This window comes from Cervus canadensis, chromosome 19 (assembly GCF_019320065.1).
Source record: "Cervus canadensis isolate Bull #8, Minnesota chromosome 19, ASM1932006v1, whole genome shotgun sequence".
In the NCBI taxonomy this organism is placed as follows: domain Eukaryota; kingdom Metazoa; phylum Chordata; class Mammalia; order Artiodactyla; family Cervidae; genus Cervus; species Cervus canadensis.
Window position 1 is genome coordinate 25,994,358 of NC_057404.1, and position 16,985 is coordinate 26,011,342.

The following is a 16,985-nucleotide window of genomic DNA, read 5'->3' on the forward strand; positions in this document are numbered from 1 at the left end:
ATTTCCTTTAGGATTGACTGGTTTGATCTCCTTACAGTCCAAGGGACTGACAAGAGTCTTCTCTAGTATCACAGATAGAAAGTATCAATTCCTCAGCCCTCAGCCCTCTTTAAGATCCAATTCTCACACTGTACACGAAAACTGCAAAAACTATACTTTGACTATATGGACCTTTGTTGGCGTAGTGATGGCTCTGCTTTTACAAATGCTTTCTAGGTTTGTCATTGCTTTTCTTCCAAGGATCAAGCATCTTTTAATTTCATGGCTGCAGTCACCATCCATAGTGATTTTAGAGCCCAGGAAAAAACTGTTACTGTTTCAGTTTTTTCTCCGTCTATTTGCCTTGAAGTGATGGGACCAGATGTCATAATCTTAGTTTTCTGAATGTTGAGCTTTAAGCCAACTTTTTCATTCTCCTCTTTCACTTTCATCAAGAGGCTCTTTAGTTCTTCTTCACTTTCTGCCATTAGGGTGGTATCATCTGCATATCTGAGTTTGTTGATATATCTCCCAGCAATCTTGATTCCAGCTTGTGACTGATATTGATCAAATGCTCTGTAAAGTTGATGAATTGACTTATTAGTTTTAACAGTGTTTTCTGTGTGCATATATAGGGAGAAGGATTTCTTAAGCTTTCATATTTATAAAATATGTAATCTGTGAATAGTTTTACTTTTCAAATCTGAATGTATTTTATTTTATTGTGTCTAATTGCCCTAATATAACCTACAATATATTTTTGAAGTGACCACAGCAGACATCTTTGTTTTGGTCTCAATAATAGGGAACAGCACTTAAGACTTTCACTATTAAGTATACTGCTGGCTGTGATGTTTTCAGAGATGACCTTTATCAGATTGTGGAAATTTTCTTCTATTCATAATATGTTGAGTGTTTTTATTATGAAAGAGTCTTGTATGCTCTAAAATTATTTTCTTGCATTTATTTAGATGATCATCTAGTTTTTGACCTTGCTTCTGTTAATATAGCATATTACAATATATTGTATTATATTGTGGCATATATCTACATTGAAAAAAGAATAAATATTTCAGGTCAATAGCATAGCATTCAGATAGAAATTAGAAACTAAGAGCAAATTGAAGTCAAAGTAATGAGAAGGAAGAAAATAATAAAGTTGAAAGAGAAAGGAATGACATGTAAAATAGAAAAATAGTAGACAAAATCAACAGACTAAAAGTTGGTTCTTTGAAAAGAACATCAAAATTGATAACTCTTTAGTTACACAGGAAAGAAAAAATTCTTGAAAAAAACAGGTAACAAATGTTATACAGAATTCTTTAACATTTATAAAAGTTGACACAGTTGATGTTTATCCTAAAGCAATTTCATAGTGGTAGGTACTCATTTGGGGCCTCTCAGTTGGCCCTAATGGTAAAAAACCCACCTGCCAGTGCAGGAGACCTAAGAGACATGGGTTCAATTCCTGGGTCAGGAAGATCCTCTGGAGGGGGTTGGCAACCCACTCCAGTATTCTTGCCTGGAAAAATCTCATGGACAGAAGAGCCTTGTGAGTTACAACCCCTATGTTGCAGAGTTGGATACAACCGAAGCAACTTAGCACACATGCATGCACGTACTCATCTAGTGTAACAGTATTTTGCCTTTACCTCCTTGACAGGTGAATATTATAATTTATCAAAATGTTGGTTAAAATATCTAACCTATTAAATTAGATAGAAGTTCAAAAAATTATTCTTTTTTAAGGAAAATAATCTGATACATGACAAGGAGTATCTTAATAAAACTTTGATTCCCCACTCACTGACAATTCTTGGCACATGTTCATTCTCATTGCATTTTCACAACATTTCTAATGTGGCTGGTTCTTCGACTGGCTAGATGAAGCAGTCTACTTAGAGTGTTCACAGAGATATTCAGGAAACCCAGCAAGTGATATTTAACTTTGTTACGCATAATAACAGCCTCTTACACTCAGGAAGTTCTCCTTTCTCCAACCATCATCAATTCTAAGAACATAGTCCAGTTACTTGATCTTAATGCTTCTGAGTCCCTTCATCTGTAAAACTTAGGTGAAAATAAAACATACATCAAATAATTGATGTGAACGTTAAGTGACCTGATATAACTTAACCATCCCACACAGATCTGCTACAGAGTAAGAATTCACCAATGTTAACTTCCTTGCTCTTGATCTTTCCTTCCCTTTCCTTCTCTGGTATGTGTTTTTAATATATGTTTAAAAGCCACAGAAAGCAAAATTCATCAAATGAACACAACATCCACTGAAGCTGGATAGATTCTGGTTACTGCTGTAGTAATTTCCTCTGAAAATTGTCCCACATGCCTGGAACAAAGAAGATGTTTAGCTGACCTTACCTTCACTCATGAGAAAATGATTGCTTATTTGCTCATTCACTTTTTTGCAAAAGAAGTAAGCCTGGAAGTAAACTGCCAGCTTCAAGTCTTTAAAAGAATCATTGGTTTTCCCCATCTGTATAGCAGTCCCCATTTTGAGCCATATCATGGGTTTGATTTGTGGGCTAGGAGACACACCATCATAATAAGTGTTAATGGCTGTATTACAAACTCTCCCCACACTCCACACTGCAAAATAACTAGGATCTTTGACAAAAGAGAACATATGGGAGGCAATTTCTTTAATCAAACACATATTTTGTGTTGCCTTTTACCAGTGAACTACTTCCCATTAGCTTATATTATGTGAGGCACTAGCCATGGCAATGATCTGCCTATTTCGTAGATGCCATAAAACATATGGTATCTGGGCAGTTGCAGTGCCATACTACTTGTCAAATAATTTCCGTCTCTAGTGAAACTGAACAAGTGGTTGCAAAGCAAAATTTAATTTCCCTTATGTCCTGGAATTGTTTAACATTGGAATAGTATGAAGAAAAACTTTGGAATAGCCTCATTCAAACGAACTTTCTGTGATGATCAAGTCTTTTATTTGCAGGGTCCAAAAGAGTAGTGACTTCAGGCTTTCTTCCTGTTCTATCTCTTTGGCCACTTTGCTTTCTGAGATATTTCCAAACACTATTTCACTATATGATTTCTATATTTGCTGTTCTCTCTGCTTACAATACTCTTGCCTAACACATCTGTATGGCTTGTTGCCTCATTTATTCCATATTTCTCCATAGTGTCATCCTTCAGATAGGAATTTCCTGTCCAGTCTATGTAAAATAGCAGTGATCTGTCTTTACATTCTCCATCACACATGTGTTGCTTTATTTTTCTTCATAGGCTGTGTGACATAAGACAGAGTATACAATATTGTGTGTATATTTTATTGCTTTTATCCTCTCTAAATTTGATCCTCTATAAATTCTTAAAAGCAACAATCTAGTCCTGTTATATTCTCAGCACTTAGAACCATGTCTAATAAAAAGAAATCTATTTGTGAACAGTATATTAGCCCATTTTACAGATGGAAAACAATGTAGAGAGTTTCCATTTTTAGTTAAGATTTTGTATTTAGTTGATTATGGGATTAATCAGTAATCATTTCAGTGAAATGTGCATAAATTGTCTAAATATTATTGGCAACAATACTACTAATCATATGGAGTTCCAATCTATGAGCCATTCTTTTTCACATCAACACAAACTAGTTCAGTACCTCCCCATTTTCAACCGATTTTGTTTTCTTAGTGCTAAAATGATGAACCAACTCCATAAAAGAAATCAAGTTATAATATTTTCCTACTTGAGGAGAAGGTCAGAGAAGCCCCAGCGAGATGGTAGGCATAACAGTGCTGCACAGTGCTGGAGCGACTTTACAGAGATACCCCACATCTACGGGCAAAGGAGAAACCCCAGCAAGATGGTTCAGTTCAGTTCAGTTCAGTTCAGTCGCTCAGTCGTGTCCAACTCTTTGTGACCCCATGAATCGCAGAACGCCAGGCCTCCCTGTCCATCACCAACTCCTGGAGTTTACTCAAACCCATGTCCATCGACTCGGTGATGCCATCCAACCATCTCATCCTCTGTCGTCCCCTTCTCCTCCTGCCACCAATCCCTCCCAGTATCAGGGTCTTTTCCAATGAATCAGTTCTTCACATCAGGTGCCCAAAGTATGGAGTTTCAGCTTCAGCATTAGTCCTTCCAATGAACACCCAGGACTGATCTCCTTTAGGATGGACTGGTTGGATCTCCTTGCAGTCCAAGGGACTCTCAAGAGTCTTCTCCAACACCACAGTTCAAAAGCATCAATTTTTCGGCGCTCAGCTTTCTTCACAGTCCGGCTCTCACATCCATACATGACCACTGGAAAAACCATAGCCTTGACTAGATGGACCATTGTTGACAAAGTAATGTCTCTGCTTTTTAATATGCTGTCTAGGTTGGTCATAACTTTCCTTCCAAGGAGTAAGCGTCTTTTAATTTCATGGCTGCAGTCACCATCTGCAGTGATTTTGGAGCCCAAAAAATAAAGTGAGGCCCCATAGAGACTGAGACAGAACTATGTTTGAGAGTCTCCTGTGGATGTACAGGTCAACAGAGGACTGCCACAGGGGCAGGGGCTCTGGGTGCAGCAGACTTGGGTACGGCATAAGCCCTCTCGGAGGAGGTTGCCATTAACCCCACCACAGAGCAGCCAGAACTTACACAGGGCTGCGAAACAGACTCTTGGAGGACACAAACAAACCTTTGTGTGCACCACGACCCAGGAGAAAGGAGTAATGACCCCACAAGAGACTGACCAGACTAGCCCGGAAGTGTCCAGGCGTCTCTGGTGGAGGCATGGGTCGGTGGTGGACTGCTACAGGCTTGGGGGCACTGAGTGTAGCAGTACATGCATGGGACATATTGAAAAAGGTCACCATTCTCTTCATTCCCTCCACCATAGTTTGGCCCCAGGTAAGTAGCAGGGAGGGAACACAGCTCCACCCATCGGCAGAAAACTGAATTGAAGATTTACTGAGCATGGCCCCGCCCATCAGAACAAGACCCAGTTCCCCCCTCAGTCAGTCTCTCCCATCAGGAAGCTTCCATAAGCCTCTTATCCTTCCCCATCAGAGGGCAGACAGACTGAAAACCACAATCACAGAAAACTAACCAATCTGATCACTTGGACTATAGCCTTGTCTAAATCAATGAAACTATGAGGCATGCCATGTAGGACCACTCAATATGGATGGGACATGGTGGAGAGTTCTGACAAAATGTGGTTCACTGGAGAAGGGAATGGCAAACCACTTCAGTATTCTTGCCTTGAAAAGCCCATGAAGAGTATAAAAAGGCAAAAAGATAGGACAATGAAAGATGAACTCCCCAGGTCGGTACATGCCCAAAATGCTACTGCAAATCAGTGCAGAAATAACTACAGAAAGAATGAAGAGATGGAGCCAAAGCAAAACAACACCCAGTTGTGGATGTAACTAGTGATAGAAGCAAAGTCCAATGCTGTAAAGAGAAATATTGCATAGAAACCTGGAATATTAGGTCCATGAGTCAAGGTAAATTGGAAGTGGTCAAACAGGAGATGGCAAGAGTGAATGTCGACATTTTAGCAATCAGCAAACTAAAATGGACTGGAATGGTCATTTAACTCAGATGACCATTATATCTACTACAATGGGCAAGATCCCTTAGAAGAAACGGAGTAGCCATCATAGTCAACAAAAGAGTCCGAATTGCAGCACTTGGATGCAATTTCAAAAGCGACAGAATGATCTCTGTTCATTTCTAAGGTAAACCATTCAATATCACAGTAACCAAGTGTATGCCCCAACCAGTAATGCTGAAGAAGTTGAAGTTGAATGGTTCTATGAAGATCTACAAGCCCTTATAGAACTAACACCTAAAAAAGACATCCTTTTCATTATAGGGGACTGGAATGCAAAAGTAGGAGTCAAGAAATACATGGAGCAACAGGCAAATTTGGCCTTGAAGTACAGAATGAAGCAAAGCAAAGGCTAATAGAGTTTTGCCAAGAGAATGCACTGGTCATAGCAAACAACTTCTTCCAGCACCACAAGAGAAGACTCTACACATGGACATCACCAGGTGGTCAATACCGAAATCAGATTGATTATATTCTTTGCAGCCAAAGATGGAGATGCTCTATACAGTCAGCAAAAACAAGAACGGGAGCTGACTGTGGTGCAGATCATGAACTCCTTATTGCCAAATTCAGACTTGAAGAAACTAGGGGGAAAAATCTAGACCATTCAGTTATGACCTATTTCAAGTCCCTAATGATTATACAGTGGACATGAGAAATAGAGTCAAGGGATTATGTCTGATAGACACAGTACCTGAACGACTATGGATGGAAGTTCATGACATTGTACAGGATACAGGGATCAAGACCATCCACAAGAAAAAGAAATGCAAAAAAGCAAAATCACTATCTGAGGAGGCCTTACAAATAGCTGTGAAAAGAAGAGAAGTGAAAAGCAAGGGAGAAAAGGAAAGATATTCCCATTTGAATGCAGAGTTCCGAAGATTAGCAAGGAGAGATAAGAAAGCATTCCTCAGTGATCAGTGCAAATAAACAGAGGAAAACAATAGAATGGAAAAGACTAGAGATCTCTTAAAGAAAACTAGAGATACCAAGGGAACATTTCATGCAAAGATGGGTACAAAAAAGAACAGAAATGGTATGGACCTAACAGAAGCAGAATATATTAAGAAGAGGTGGCAAGAATACACAGAAGAACTGTACAAAAAAGATCTTCATGACCCAGAAAATCATGATGGTGTGATCACTCACCTAGAGCCAGACATCCTGGAATGCAAAGTCAAGTGGGCCTTAGGAAGCATCAGTACAAACAAAGCTAGTGGAGGTGATGGAATTCCAGCTGAGCTATTTCAAATCCTAAAAGATGATGCTGTGAAAGTCTGACCTCAATATGCCAGCATATTTGGAAAACTCAGCAGTGGCCACAGGACTAGAAAGTCAGTTTTCATTCCAATCCCAAAGAAAAGCAATGCCAAAGAATGCTCAATCTCTGAACAAATGCACTCATCTAACACACTAGCAAAGTAATTCTTAAATTTTCCAAGCTAGGCTTTAACAGTGCATGAACCATGAACTTCCAGATGTTCAAGCTGGTTTTAGAAAAGGCAGAGGAACCAGAGATCAAGTTGCCAACATCTGCTCGATCACCAAAAAAACAAGACAATTCCAGAGAAACATCTATTTTTGCTTTATTAACTATGCCCAAGCCTTTGACTATGTGAATCACAACAAACTGTGGAAAATTCTTAAAGAAATGGGGATACCAGAACACCTATTCTGCCTCTTGAGGAATCTGTATGCAGGTCAAGAAACAACAGTTAGAATTGGACATGGAACAACAGACTGGTTCCAAATAGGGAGAGGAGTACTTCAAGGCTTATATAGTCACCTTGCTTACTTAACTTATATGCAGAGTTCATCATGTGAAATACCAGGTTGGATGAAGCACAAGCTGGAATCAAAATTGCCAGGAGAAATATCAATAACCTCAGATATGCAGATGACACCACACTTATGGCAGAAAAGAACTAAAGAGCCTCTTGATGAAAGTGAAAGAGGAGAGTAAAAAAGTCGGCTTAAAACTCAATATTCAAAAACCTAAGATGATGATAATCCAGTCCTATCACTTCATGGCAAATAGATGGGGAAACAATAGGCACAGTAGGAGACTTTACTGCTGGGAGCTCCAAAATCACTGCAGATGGTGATTGCAGTCATGAAATTAAAAGACACTTAATCTTTGGTGAAAAATTATGGCCAACCTAGATAGCATATTAAAAAGCAGAGATATTACTTTGCCAACAAATGTCCATCTAGTCAAAGCTATGGTTTTTCAGTAGTGATGTATGGAAGTGAGTGTTGGACTATAAAGAAAGCTGAGTGCCAAAAAATTGATGCTTTTGAACTGTGGTGTTGGAGAAGACTCTTGAGAGTCCCTTGGACAGCAACAAGATCCAACCAGTCAATCCTAAAGGAGATCAGTCCTGAATATTCATTGGAAGGACTGACGCTGAAGCTGAAACTCCAATAATTTGGCCACCTGATGCAAAGAACTGACTCATTTGAAAAGACCCTGATGCTGGGAAAGATTGAAGGCAGAAGGAGAAGGGGACAGTAGAGGATGAGATGGTTGGATGGCATCACCGACTCAATGGACATGGGTTTGAGTAAACTCCAGCAGTTGGTGATGGACAGGGGGGCCTGGCATGCTGTGATCCATGGCATCACAAAGAGTTGGACACGATTCAGCGACTGAAGTGAACTTGAGGAGATAATTAACGAATGGGTTTGGGGTTGGTAGTCACACAAACCAAAGTGAGCACATACTAAAACTTTGATTGAAATCAATTCATTCTCAGAAGGTAAGGCTTTTTTCATATATAAATAATATGAAGATGATAAAAACACCTTTTAAATAAGGTAAAATACACAATGCACTTGGCAGAGAACCTAGCAAATTTATATACCCCAAGAATTGGCAAATCTTTTCTTACCAGTGGTAAATAAAGTTTCACTAGAGAATAGTAACATCCACTTTTTTTTTTTTTTTAATGTGGCTCTATTGTCCTACCACTGCAAAGTATAATCTGCAATGCCTAAAATATTTTCTCTCTGTCCCTTTACAGAAAAAGTTCTTGACCTGTGAAGTACAAAATGGTGCTTATTTTCATTAGTCAAAAAAGATTCCATAATCAAAACAACTCTTGATTTTTTAACAAGAGACCTTTGCGGTTTGAAATTAAATAATAATAGTCATTTAAATAGTACTTCCTATTGCACTTTATTAACTCACTAAGTTCCTCAAAGTCTGGTAAGGTAGGCACTATTATTATCTCCATGGACCAATGAGGAAAGTGAAGCAAGAAATGTTAATTTAACTACAAGCAGTGTACCTAACATTTAAACTCGGGTTCAGAGTTTATGTTCTTAAATATGTGTCTCCCAAAAGCCACATAAAGTTCCTATTACATCTAGATGAAAAGGAAAGTGAAACACTCCGAGTTATGAATACTCTGACTAAATTTGAGACTTTATTTCGTCCTACCATTGTATAACTAACTGATCCTCTGTGCATGTGGGAAAACTAGTGAGCTGGGGAGTGACATCACTCTCAGATTGTGTAAAACTTTTGGAGACACAGAAGCAGGAGACTGTGAGAAGAAAACTTCCTATGACATTGAAGAAAAACTAGTGATTTGAATGGGGTCAGTGCCTTTTACAACAGGCATGTGATGTGTGTATGATTTTGGTTTTGATGACAGCTCAGTATATTGCAGTATCTCGTTTACCTACATTGACTCAAAGCCACTGAAGTTCTGTATCCATCAACTCATTTGATAGACACACCAATTCACATGCCAAGATAAGCAAAAAATGAGAAAAGAAATAAGAAAACTGATGTAGGAATGCAAAAGACATTTAAACATGTAGATTGTTTAAAGAGTTGAAGTAGCATAATGATGTGTTTGAGTAAACTCCGGGAGTTTGTGATGGACAGGGAGGCTGGCATGCTGCGATTCATGGGGTTGCAAAGAGTCGGACACGACTGAGCGACTGAACTGAACTGAACTGAACTGAATGTTAACAGGATAGACTTTTGGGTTAAAGTTGGACTTGAATCCAATTGGAGTTCACAAATTGCATACTGGATGACCTTGTGTAAGTTTTTTAGTCTTTCTGCTCTCCAATTTCTTTATCTGTGAAGTGTTGATTATTAGTGTACCCATAACACTTGATTAACGGAGATTAAAGCAAGCACTACTTCTACATTGGTGATCATGTAGTAAGAACTAAAAGACTAAAGATTATTATTATATCCTAGAGCAGACTTTGTCAGTGCAGGAATTGACTTTTTCCACCTCTGCATCCCCAGTGCCTAAGGCAGAGCTTGGCACATGTTGAATGATAAATAAGTACTGACTAAATTAAAAAGCAGCTGATATTCACTTTCTCTTCTAAGTAGAAACTTATCTTTCTCTCTTGCCTCTTTCAACCCTCTGGTGCAAGAGTGTAAAACAGTCATTTCTGTGTGGTTGATAAAGCACTGTTCTTGGAATATGAGTACTTGATGTACTTTACAAGTTCAGCTTTCAATCTGTTAAATGGAATTAATACCCTGTATTTACTTGTATCTCAGAATAAGTATAGGAATTCAATTAAAGGTGTTAAATGACTTTAGGGAGAAGATGTTATATAAACATTAAACTTTTGGCATTATTCTTTGTTAGTACATATAAAGGTTTCTGATTTTACCTCCCTATAATTCATCCTTCATTGAGTAGAGAGATATACAATGGAGAAAAATAAGTTCTTTAGTAAGTCGTGCTAAGAGAACTGGACAACTACATGGTAAAAGAATGCAAGCAAAGAATACTTCTTTTCAAGAATGAAAGCCACACATGCCACTCACTCAATTCAAACCATCAAATGGTTTCCCAAAGATTCAAATAAATCTGAAATTACTTCACTGCCTGCAGAGCTCCCTCTCCAATCTAGTCTGCTCCCTGCTTCTCACCCTAACTCACTGCATTCTAGACTCTCTACCATTTTGACTACTCTTAAGTGTGCCCAAAACACACCTATCTCAGGACATTTGCATCAGTTACTCATTACACCGTAAATATCCTCCCCACAACTCATTCCTCTATCCTGTTTATGTTTCTGCTCAAATATTTCTGATTCTGAAAGGTCTTCCCTTGCAACTTTATAAAAAATTACATCCCATGTTACCGTTTCTATTTTTTATTTTATATTATAAGCCAATAACAATATATTGTATAATGACATTTACTACCTGTTTCTTTCACTAAAATATAAACTTTTAAGACTTTTTTATTGAAGCATTTTGTATCCTTGGACCCTAGAATAGTGTCTGATATGTAAAAGATGCATAATAAATTAGGGGTTCAATAAATAAAAGAACTTGTGACAGCATGAAAGTTTCTTGAGACCTTCTATGGAAAATATTAATGGACTTAGCAGTGAGGAGATCAGATTTCTAGTTCTAGTTCTGCTAGTATCATATCAGGCAACTCAATATTCTCTAGTTGTAATGTTCTCACTTATAAACTAAGAGTTGAATGGAATTTGGATTTTTTTATTTCTGCATGATATAGAAATTATATAGAGGAACTTGGTTGGACACAGGGCATGTTTATGAGTTGGGCTTAGAACACAGTCCTTACTTCAGCCAAAGATTTCCTGTTTTTACCTATTTTAGGTATTGGGCTCCTATAGACACTACTTTTAATGTTTGAAGAGCAGATTTCATGACTAAGAGACGAAGAATGAAAATGCAATAGAGCTCTAATTTGTTTGAAGGCAGGAGGAGAAGGGGACGACAGAAGATGAGATGGTTAGATGGCATCACCAACTCAGTGGACATGAGTTTGGGTAAACTCCAGGAGTTGGTGATGGACAGAGAGGCCTGGCTTCTGTGGTTCATCGGTTGCAAAGAGTCGGACACGACTGAGCAATTGAACTGAACTGAACTGAATTTGTTTGTGTGTTTGTTTGCTTGCTTGGAATGGCTATGTTTGGTCAAAAATGGCATTGTAATTCATTATGATAAAATAAAATCTGACTGTAAATGTGATTGTCAGTATTGTCTTAGCATTGGCAAGGATTAATCTCAGGTCACTCTTTCTGGGCTTTAATTTATTAGCTTTGTTTATGTGATATGTGTTGCTTAGAAATTGAGGTACAAAATCATCATTTTAAGCAATAGTTGAAGACATGATATTAACTTTGCTTTGGGGCACTTAGGACCAAGAAGTAGCCAAGTATAAGTGATGAATTAGATGGGGTGTCATTTCAAACACACATATTAACCATTTTTAATTTCCATTAATCATTTGAGACATTCTAAATATGTGAGAATTTAATTGAGAATCCAGAAAATAGACCAATGATTACTACATTTTAAATGCACAAGTGTAAATAATACTTTGCTGAACTGAGAGGAAATTTCAGAGTTAGTTCCTCTAGGTTTTCTTGAAACTTTTTATAAAATGTAAATTAAAATAATTATCTCTCCCTAAATATAAATTCTGTGTATATCTCACTTTTATCCTAGATAGCATTAAATAAAGGTACTAGACTGCTGGAGGGAGACCTAATGATTTCACTGTTCTAAAACACTCCAGGGAAGTGGAGAGAGTAGCTTAGCATTTATATAGCTTTGTGAAACATGGAGGAAACATTTGTTAGCAATCCATCCTTTGTGATCTTTACATAAACCCATCTTTGAACACCTATGGGATGACAGCCTTCCAAATCTTCTTTAGTTCCAAATCCTTAGCATTCAGGTCCTAGAGCTTCAAATAAGAATTCTTGGGTACTTACCCACTATTTTTTTTTTTTTTAATCCAAAGCTTGTGGGGTGTGGTGGAAGGGAATAACATGAAATTTAAAAATAAATAAATAAATAAATACCTGACTTTAAGTCTCAGCTGTCCACATCCTAAGGAAATTATAACTCTGGCTGCTCTATTGGAGATTAGGTAAAACTGACAAGAATGTCACTTTGCTTCCCACACACTATTCTGACCTAATTTTCTTTCTCTATTCTTCATTTTCTGTCAACAAATTCTTAGTGACAACATGCACATAGATGAAGGCTGCTCTGTGTGAGACAGGCCAAAACAATGTGGGGGTGTCCGCATGATAATGACTCCTGACAGGGGTACTCTTCCATTTGTCCTCAAAATTTGGGCCTTGGGGAGGTAAATTCACTGAAAGCCTGTAAAACTAGGTGGAGGGTGAAAGCGAAATAAATAAATAAACCAATGGCTCATCTAAGTGGGTTGAAACCCTTCTCCAAGGCATAGGAGAGGCCTGCATCCATCACATGGTGACATTGTAAATCTGTATGCTTTGCAAGGCAATGACATGAAAAATTAGACTGAACAAGCCACAGATGCACAATTTGTCAGCCTCAAAGGAAAGGTTAATGCAAGTTAAATATTGACATGTCAGCAATAAGGATTATGCCAATTATAAATTTACACCAACACCGGCTGCACTTTAATGACTATGTGACACTGACAGGTCAACACAGGCGGGAAGAATGACAACTGAAGAGAACATCACAGACATGAGCACACTTGGACTTTTAAAAAATCTCAGTTGTTAATTCCCCTCTATCTTACCCTTACATAACATAGGAAGAGATTTATTATGAGGAATTGGCTCACTTGGTTATGCAGGCTGAAAAGTTCCGAGATAGAGTAAGTCAGCAAGCTGGAGATCCGGGAAAGCTGATGGTGTAGTTCTGGTCTGAGACCAAAGGCCTGGGAACCAAGAGGCTGGATGATATACTTCCAGCCCAAAGGCGGACAGGCTAGAGACCCAGGAAAGGCTGGTGCTTCAGTTAGTATCAAAAGACAGGGGGAAAAATGCTGATATCCCATCTCCCAGGCAGCCAAGTAGGAAGAGTTTTCTTTTACTCAGGGGACGGTCAGGCTTTTTGTTTTATTCAGGCTTTCAACTGACTAGATGAGATCTCTTTACATTGGGGAGGGCAATCTATTTTATTTAGTCTTATTTATGTAAATATTAGGACAAGGCAATGGCAACCCACTCCAGTACTCTTGCCTGGAAAATCCCTTGGATGGAGGAGCCTGGCAGGCTGCAGTCCATGGGGTCGCTAAGAGTCGGGCATGATTGAGCAACTTCACTTTCACTTTTCACTTTCATGCACTGGAGAAGGAAATGGCAACCCACTCCAGTGTTCTTGCCTGGAGAATTCCAGGGACGGTGGAGCCTGGTGGGCTGCCGTCTATGGGGTCGCACAGAGTCGGACACGACTGTAGCGAGCAGCAGCAGCATGTAAATATTAGTTAGTTCAGTCGTTCAGTCGTGTCCGACTCTGTGCGACCCCATGAACCGCAGCACGCCAGGCCTCCCTGTCCATCACCAACTTCCGGAGTTTACTCAAACTCATGCCCATAGAGTCGGTGATGCCATCCAGCCATCTCATCCTCTGTCGTCCCCTTCTCCTCCTGCCACCAATCCCTCCCAGTATCAGGGTCTTTTCCAATGAATCAGTTCTTCACATGAGGTGGCCAAAGTATTGGAGTTTCAACTTTAGCATCACTCCTTCCAATGAACACCCAGGAGTGATCTCCTTTAGGATGGACTGGTTGGATCTCCTTGCAGTCCAAGGGACTCTCAAGAGTCCTCTCCAACACCACAGTTCAAAAGCATCAATTTTTCGGCGCTCAGCTTTCTTCACAGTCCAGCTCTCACATCCATACATGACCACTGGAAAAACCATAGCCTTGACTAGATGGACCATTGTTGGCAAAGTAATGTCTCTGCTTTTTAATATGCTGTCTAGGTTGGTCATAACTTTCCTTCCAAGGAGTAAGCGTCTTTTAATTTCATGGCTGCAGTCACCATCTGCAGTGATTTTAGAGCCCCCGAATATAAAGTCTGACACTGTGTCCACTGTTTCCCCATCTATTTCCCATGAGGTGATGGAACCAGATGTCATGATCTTATTTATCTGAATGCTGAGCTTTAATTCAAGTTTTTCACTCTCCTCTTTCACTTTCATCAAGAGGCTTTTTAGTTCCTCTTCACTTTCTGCCACAAGGGTGGTGTCATCTGCATGTCTGAGGTTATTGATATTTCTCCTGGCAATCTTGATTCCAGCTTGTGCTTCTTCCAGCCCAGCGTTTCTCATGATGTACTCTGCGTATAAGTTACACAAGCAGGGTGACAATATACAGCCTTGACGTACTCCTTTTCCTATTTGGAACCAGTCTGGTGCTTGATGTCCAGTTCTAACTGTTTCTTCCTCACCTGCATACAGGTTTCTCAAGAGGCAAGTCAGGTGGTCTCGTATTCCCATCTCTTTCAGAATTTTCCACAGTTTATTGTGATCCACACAGTCAAAGGCTTTGGCATAGTCAATAAAGCAGAAATGGATGTTTTTCTGGAACTCTCTTGCTTTTTCAATGATCCAGCAGATGTTGGCAATTTGATCTCTGGTTCCTCTGCCTTTTCTAAAACCGGCTTGAACATCTGAAAGTTCACAGTTCATGTATTGTTAAAGCCTGGCTTGGAGAATTTTGAGCATTACTTTACTAGTGTGTGAGAAGAGTGCAATTGTGCAGTAGTTTGTGCATTCTTTGGCATTGCCTTTCTTAGGGATTGGAAGGAAAACTGACTTTTTCTAGTCCTGTGGCCACTGCTGAATTTTCCCCATTTGCTGGCATATTGAGTGCAGCATTTTCACAGCATCATCTTTTAGGATTTGAAATAGCTCAACTGGAATTCCATCACCTCCACTAGCTTTGTTCGTACTGATGCTTCCTAAGGTCCACTTGACTTCACATTCCAAGATGTCTGGCTCTAGGTGAGTGATCACACCATCGTGATTATCTGGGTCATGAGGATCTATTTTGTACATTTCTTCTGTGTATTCTTGCCACCTCTTCTGAATATCTTCTGCTTCTGTTATGTCCATACCATTTCTGTCCTTTATCAAACTCATTTTGCATAAAATGTTCCCTTGGTATCTCTAATATTCTTGAAGAGATCTCTAGTCTTTCCCATTCTGTCGTTTTCCTCTATTTCTTTGCATTAATCGCTGAGGAAGTCTTTCTTATCTCTCCTTGCTATTCTTTGGAAGTCTGCATTCAAATGGGAATATCTTTCCTTTTCTCCTTTGCTTTTTGCTTCTCTTCTTTTCACAGCTATCTGTAAGGTCTCCTCAGACAACCATTTTGCCTTTTTGCCTTCCTTTTCCATGGGAAAGGTCTTGATCCCTGTCTCCTATACAATGTCACGAACCTCCATCCATAGTTCACCAGGCACTCTGTCTATCAGATCTAGTCCCTTAAATATATTTCTCACTTCCACTGTATAATCATAAGGGATTTGATTTAGGTCATACCTGAATGGTCTAGTGATTTTCCCTACTTTCTTCAATTTAAGTCTGAATTTGGCAATAAGGAGTTCATGATCTGAGCCACAGTCAGTTCCCAGTCTTGTTTTTGCTGACTGTATAGAGCATCTCCATCTTTGGCTGCAAAGAATATAATCAGTCTGATTTTGGTGTTGACCATCTGGTGATGTCCATGTGTAGAGTCTTGCAGAGACACTCTAATAATGTCTGATTAAATATCTGGTACCTGGTGACTCAGAAAAATTGACATATAAAATTAACCATCTCAGCTCTCATCTGAGCTCTTGTGTGAGTAAATACTAACATCTAATAGTTACAGAACAATTTCTATGTACTGGGCACTACGCTAAAAGCTTTGCCTGTAAGCTCCTATAACGAATAATACAATCTAATGAAGATACAGTACAGAGTATTTGCATCAATTCCATTTACTAGATGAGAGGTTAAATAACTTGCTCAAAGTTACAAAGCTGCTAAGTAAAGGGACCTGGATTGGAAATCTAGATTGGAAGCTGAGTTCATGTACTAACCACTCTCCTCTACTGATATTGAAAGAAGTTCTCACTAATATATATTCAAACAACTCAGTGACAAACTTGTATATGATGATGTTGTTGTTTAGTTGCTAAGTCATGCCCAACCCTGTGATCCCATGGACTATAACCTGCTCTGTCCATGGGATTTCCATGGCAAGAATACTGGAGTGGGTTGTCATTTCTTTCTTTAGGTGATCTTTCTGACCCAAGGATTGAACCCAAGTCTCCTGCATTAGCAGGTGGATTCTTTACCAATGAGCCATATGATGTTAGAAGAGATGAAATCTTTATCATCTTATGTTTTCTGTTTCTGTACATTCTTTCTCTGGGCTGTTTCAGGTATTATATCAAATATGTCTATTGAAATGTAGCAAAAATTCATCATTGCAGTTACCCAGGAGGAAGAGAAAAATACCAATGACCCAGCAAATAAAAATAAATTATCTCTCTTGAAATCAAGTTATGACTATTATTTGAAATGCTTATTTCATTGAATAAGGAACTAAATGATATTATTTAATTTTGAATATTTTGACTCAGTTTCCGCATTGGCACTTAACTG